Source organism: Budorcas taxicolor, chromosome 19, assembly GCF_023091745.1.
Source record: "Budorcas taxicolor isolate Tak-1 chromosome 19, Takin1.1, whole genome shotgun sequence".
Classification (NCBI taxonomy): Eukaryota; Metazoa; Chordata; class Mammalia; order Artiodactyla; family Bovidae; genus Budorcas; species Budorcas taxicolor.
In genome coordinates this window covers 49,554,266-49,560,864 of record NC_068928.1, presented here as the reverse complement: position 1 = coordinate 49,560,864, position 6,599 = coordinate 49,554,266, and the positions used below count along the sequence as shown (strand labels likewise).

General features: G+C 51.6%; 1 pseudogene; it reads right to left on the bottom strand.

The window, feature by feature from the left end:
- Window positions 1-234: 234 nt before the first annotated feature.
- On the bottom strand, window positions 235-5,551 carry LOC128065459 (protein phosphatase 1 regulatory subunit 14B-like; annotated as a pseudogene).
- Between the last annotated feature and the right edge of the window lie 1,048 nt (window positions 5,552-6,599).

Sequence of the window (6,599 nt, the reverse complement as noted above, 5' to 3'; positions counted from 1 at the left end):
GGGCCCACGCTACAGTCAATATAAAAACACAAAAAGTCCCATCAGTTTAATAATAATAAAAACCCCAAAAATGGAAAACTGAGGGGGCAAGGAAGAGGCCCCTGGGCCAGGGGCATAGGGAGCCCTGCTCGTGGCACCAGGCCTGGCCTCAGGGCCCCCTGGTATTGCTGTTCCTACGAGGTCAGGGGGCAGCGATAGTTCTGTGGAGCCACCGTTCAGCTGGGTCAACGACCCTTACTTCTTCTGGGGTGTGCTCAGCTTCTGCATGCCCCGGATCTTGTCCAGCAGGCTCAGTGGGTTTGTAACAGTCAACTAGCAGCTCCTTGACCCTGGCAGCCCGGGTATCATCGCTCTCCATGTCCAGGAGTTCATCCACATCGATTTCCAGCTCCGGGATCTCCTTTTCCTGGCAGTCCTAGAGGAGAGTGAGCTGCTCCAGAATCCACTCCTCCACGTTGAGGTGCTTCCGTAGCTCCTTACCGTCATGCTTGACCGTTACCTTCCCTTGGGGTCTCACTGGGCTCTCGTTGTCCGCGCCGCCCGGGCCCTCGCCTGCAACCCCAGGGTGGCTCTGAAAGTGGTTGCGGGGCCCTGGGCCGCCACTCCCCGGTCCGGGGTCGCTGTCCGCGATGGCCACGTGCGCTCCTCTGGCCCCTCCCTGCGCCGCCGCTCCAGAACGCCCGCTAGCTCGTGGCTGGCTCGGGTTAGCTCGCGAGCTCGGCTCGGGGCAAGGGCGGTGGCGGAGGGGGGGGGGGGGGTGCCCAGGGGCAGCTGCAGCATGCGGAGCCCCTGGGCAGAAGCTTTCTCTGTCCCTTTAATAAAACTCTTGCTATACAAAAGCTCCTGAGTGATCAAGCCTGGTCACTGGTCCCAAAGCTAAATCTTCCAGGATCACAAATCCGACGTCATTCACTGTAAGCTATCAACATGTTGAGCGGAGAAAGCAAATTGCAAAGCAGACCCACGTGCAGTTCCCTCTGCACAAAGCTCAAAGCAGGCAGACTCAGGACCCCGCTGTCGAGGGATGCATATGGACGTGGATGCAGACAAGTCAAGAAGACAGCACAGAACTGGCTGTGCTGTTGCGCTCAGTCGCTCAGTCAGTCTGACTGCCACCCCATAGACTGTAGCCCGCAGGCTCCTCCATCCGTGGGATTTCCCAGGCAAGAATACTGGAGAGGGTTGCCAAGCCCTCCTTCAGGGGATCTTCCCCACTCAGGGATCAAATCTGCATCTCCCATCTCTTCTGCATTGCAGCCGGTTTCTTTATCTGCTGAACCATCAGAACTGGAGGTGGTGGTTTCTCCTGGAGCAGGGTTGTCATCTGCAAGAGGGGAGGGGCCTGTGTGGTCAGCTGGAAAACTCCCCCCAAGGTTGTAAATGTGTCCCCTTGTATGGCTGAAGCAACTCTGCAGATGGGATTATTGAATTTGAGATGGGGAGAGGATTGGGCTGTACATGCCATCCCTTGGGAAGAGGAAGACAGGGTGACCCTGGAGGCAGAGATTAGAGCGGTACAGCCGTGAGCCAGGGAACAATGGCAGCTTCTAGAAGCTGGAAGAGGCCTGGAACTGATTTCTCCTGGAGCCTCCAGGAGGAACCAGCCCTGCCCACACCTTGATTTTAGTGCCTTAAGACTAAGGGCTTCTGACCTCTAGAACCATGAGAGAATAAATATATATTGTAAATCAGCACAGCCAATGAATCAGTACATCATGTAGCAGGCTGAAGACTGGCCCACAAAGATATCAGGTCCTCATCCCTGCTGCTGCTGCTGCTAAGTCGCGTCAGTCGTGTCCGACTCTGTGTGACCCCATAGACGGCAGCCCACCAGGCTCCCGAGTCCTTGGGATTCTCCAGACAACAACACTGGAGTGGGTTGCCATTTCCTTCTCCAATGCATAAAAGTGAAAAGTGAAAGTGAAGTTGCTCAGTCGTGTTCGACTCTTAGCGACCCCATGGACTGCAGCCCACCAGGCTCCTCCGTCCATGGGTTTCTCCAGGCAAGAGTACTGGAGTGGGGTGCCATTGCCTTCTCCGCCTCATCCCTGGAACCTGCAAACATTACCTTGTTTTGGAAAAAGAATCTTGGCAGCGGTGATTAAATTAAGGACCTGAGATGGGGAGATGACCCTGCGTTATCCGGATATGCCCTGAGTACCATCACATGTGTCCTTAAAAGAGGAAAGCAGAGAGAGGTTTGATACACTTAGGAAGAGGGCCATGTGAAGACGGACCCAGAGGTCAGAATGATGCAGCCACAAGGCAAAATACCTGAGGTCGTGGAAGCTGGAAGAGGCAGGAAAGAGCCTTCTAGAGCCTTCAGAGAGGTCACAGCCCTGCCCACACCTTCACATCAGCCCAGTGGTACCCATTTTGGACTTGTGGCCTCCAGAACTGTGGAAGAATACATTGCCACAATTGGTAAATTTGTTACAGCAGCCACAGGAAACTCAGAATACAAGAGCAGTAGGAAACTATTACAACAAGCAGAGGGCTTTGGAAATAAAGTTGTTTCATATGATAGAGTGTTTCACTAGTAAAACAATCTAGAGAACCTTCAAAAAGCTACCATCCTTACCCCTGATTTCTGAAGTGGACCAAGGAACAAAGATAAAATTGGGGCGGGGGCAAGGAATCAAGAAACCAGCAGACAATGCTGGCTGGCTTTGAGTGACACAAGGCACTGTCCTCCAGTAGAAGTAGGAAGTCAGCTTCTGCCAGGGCAGAAGGCATTTTCCAGACCTGAGTATCAAGTCTACTCCTGGCCGAGACAGTCATTTTCCTGTCATCTCATCAGGCACAGAAAGCACCAGAGATTCTGACACACACAGTCTGGCCATAGCAGGCCCCGTAGGATATGACAGCTCCCTGGACAAGGCCACTCTGGCTTAGACACACAGCATAAAAGCAAAACCTTGCATGAACACAGTCCAGAATGGAGCAGTGTCTGAGCCTGCAAACACCAGATCCCATCATGGAGTCGGAGCTGCTGCTGCTCTTAGCAGAGACAGCTTTAACCTGGCTCAGTCTTCACACCTTCTAGGTAAGAGTTGCTAAGACGGTGATCCCAGAATCACCCCTGCTCCCTGAGAGCGTTGAACACAGCAAAGTGTTCTAGCACAAGTTAGTCTGAATCCTTTCCAACATCCTCTGGAAATGCCCCTGTTTCTCGACCTTGTGCAGTCTCTCTCACTGTGATGAGTCAGCTGAGTTCCTGATGATCTCTGATTGACACAGCAGTGACAGCATCTCCAGGCTGCCTTGCCTAGGAAGGGTAAAGGCTGGAGCGTCTCTGGGCTGCCTTGCCTAGGAAGGGTAAAGGCTGGAGCGTCTCTGGGCTGCCTTGCCTAGGGAGGGTAAAGGCTGGAGCGTCTCTGGGCTGCCTTGCCTAGGGAGGGTAAAGGCTGGAGCGTCTCTGGGCTGCCTTGCCTAGGGAGGGTAAAGGCTGGAGCGTCTCTGGGCTGCCTTGCCTAGGGAGGGTAAAGGCTGGAGCGTCTCTGGGCTGCCTTGCCTAGGGAGGGTAAAGGCTGGAGCAACTGCCTTCGGACCAAAGTGGACTATGGACCTCTTCCTTGTTTCTATCTTCCTCTCCGCAGTGACTCAGAGGCCTCTGTGCCTGGGCTGGCTCCACTGTTCTCATGGGAAAGCAGAATGAAAGAAGCAATAGTCCACACTTGATTTCTAGACTGAGGTAGGGAGGGAACAGTAGGATTTAAAGCCAAAACTTGATGGGCAGAAATCAGCCTTATTTGAGAAGAGCAATATGTGAGATTTCAGAGATCCGAAGAAAAAGGGCACAGGCCTAAATAGTCCATCAAAGCTGGAACAGATGGAGCCAGACCCCGACTGTTGAGTTGAGGCTGGTTGGAGAGCAAAGGTTGGGGATCGAGGGTCAGAGGTGAGGAGGGACAGGGCCAGCCCGACCACCCCCCCGCAGGGCAGGGATCCCACTGGGCACCCGCTGCCTATGTGAGAGGTGGCTCCCATTACTACCATCAACCCATCTGCCTGCTGCCAGCAGGAGCATCTGCAATAACAACCACCCTGTTCTGAGGCTTTGTCAGCCTCAACCACTAGGTCAGCATATTGAGGATACCCCTGGTAGAGGTTGGGGCCCCACGGGAAGAGAGGTCCGAGAGCACATTGGGAGCAGGGAGTGAACACAGGGTTCCACCCTCCTGGTGTGTTAGGGCATATCCCCTGCCCCCCATGACAGCTCGGCTACCTCCCTCCAGTTCCCCGATACATGCAGCTTCATGCTTGCTTTTCAAATCCACATTTACTTTGATGACACGCTTCTCCCGCAAAGGGAAGCATCTCTATCTCCCTCTCTTTGGCAAAACAAATATTATCAAGCCTGTAATTGACATTTTTTGCAGATTCAATATTTGCCTGGATCATTCCTCATCAAAGCTGTAGACTCTCTGTCTAGGAAATTATTCTGCATTGCAGTAATTTTCACAGGGCAATTGAAGACATAATTGTACATAATACATTTTGAATCTAGACGCTTGAAAAGACAATTACAAACAGCTGGGACACAATTTGGTGTTCTTGTTTATACTGGGGGGTGGATTTTGCCAGCAGAGAAGCCACAGGAGAAAATGGTGAAGTTTGAGAACAGTTTCTCCAGAGTTCAGTTTACATTTCAATTATGATTTCTGTGTGCTCACCACCAAAACACACATACTTGTACTTAATACATTCTATAAAGCATGAGTCATGCTTCACAAGTGAAGCTGTCACTTCAGTCATCTCTGACTCTTTGTGATCCTATGGACTATACCCACCAGGCTCCTCCGTCTATAGGGATTCTCTGGGCAAGAATACTGGAGTGGGTTGCCATGCCCTCCTCCAGGAAATCTTCCCAACCCGGGGATCAAACCGAGGTCTCCTGCATTCATAGGCAGGTTCTTTACCACTAGCATCACTGTATTTGGGTTTGTTTTTATTTCACAGGAATGCCACTTTGATAGCACTTTCTACTGTGAAGCATAACTTATTTTCTTGTGTGAGCCCTGGAGCTGCTACAACAGATTGCCACAACCTGGGGGGCTTAAAACAACAGAAATCTGCCTCTCACCAGTTCTGGAGACCAGAGTCTGAATCCAGGGGTGGGCAGGGCTCTCTTCTGCCTCTTGCAGCTTCTGGTGGCCCCAGGGGTCCTTCAATTAAACAATGAAAAGGGACAGAAGGGGCCTGGTTTAGCCTTGCAACCAGGCATCTCTCCCCAGCCTCCTCCCCTCCCCCTTGGGAACCTGCACCTTGTACTTCCGTGTACCCTTCAAGGGTGGGGAGAGGGGCTTGTGTTCAGGATGGACTCCTCCTCATTTCTGCTGGTCACAGTCGGGGACGTGACATCCCACCTCAGCTGTCTGGCTTCATGGTCAGCAGGTCAGCCCTTCACTCTCCTTTCTCCATCTGCTGCCCCAAAGAGAGAAGGATGTGATAGTCCGGCAGCAAGTCCTCCCAGGGCCGCAGCCCCTCGCAGGGGGACCGTCCCCTCCAGGCTTAGCTGCTATGCCCTCACCTGCTCCGCTGTGGACATTTGTCCCTTTCATGCCCAGGGGGCTGGGTGACCAGCAGCAGCTACGCTCATTCCTCCTTTCCGGGCCACACCTCCACCATCTCTGAAGGTGTCACTTTCTTTGATTTCTAAAAACCTATAAATCAGGGACTTCCCTGGGTGTCCAGTGGTTAAGACTCCATACTTCCACTGCTAGGGGTGTGAGTTCAATCCTTGGTTGGGGAGCAAAGATCCCACATGCCAGGTGGCACAGCCCCAAAAGCAAACAAAAACTATAAATTACTAACAGAAACCAAGGACAACTGGGTGTTTCCTCTTCTCTGAAAGTTATTTTTTTAATCCATTGTTACATCTTCCATCTGCCACAGAGAGTCAAGCTGTAGAACCAGGAAGGAGGCCCTGCCGGGAGTGTTGGCAGAGTCAGCTCCAATCTTGACGTCACTCATGCTGGGCAGTGATGCCCCACGCACTGGGGCCAGAGCACCTCCCACTCTTCCTGTACAGACACAGGCTGGACAGCTGCCCCTTCAGGCCCCACTGTCTGCCTCTGCGTTCTTTTCAGGAAAAGGCATCTTTTCACTCGGTGGTTCAGGTCAGGGACACAGCCCTGTTGCCAATGCCAGGTACTAGCACTGACTGTGGTAACTGAAATAGGCAATAAAGCAAATGGGATCAAGGGTGATGGAAGTACACAAAACCAGGAAGAAGCAGCCAATGAGTCTACCAAGAAACGAGTATACTTTTTATTGTCAGGAAACATCCATTCTTAAACAACAGTGTTTGCTTCACTCTTAGCTGAAAATGGCTCTGAGTGACATTCTCTTGCCAGTCTGGACGTGGTGTAACCATGCTGCAGTGTGTTTGCTGTAACTAGAAATATCTTTGGCATTTTCTTCCCTTTAGCGTCATAACTTGTAAAACATTTGTACAAAAAAATGTAGATTTACAGAAAATATGCATATAAATCACTTATCCTAAAACGTAGTAAATAACGTAGCAAAAACTTGATCAAATCCGTTTCATACACAAGCTGGACAAATTGGCTGTGTGTAATCTCTAACTTATCTAT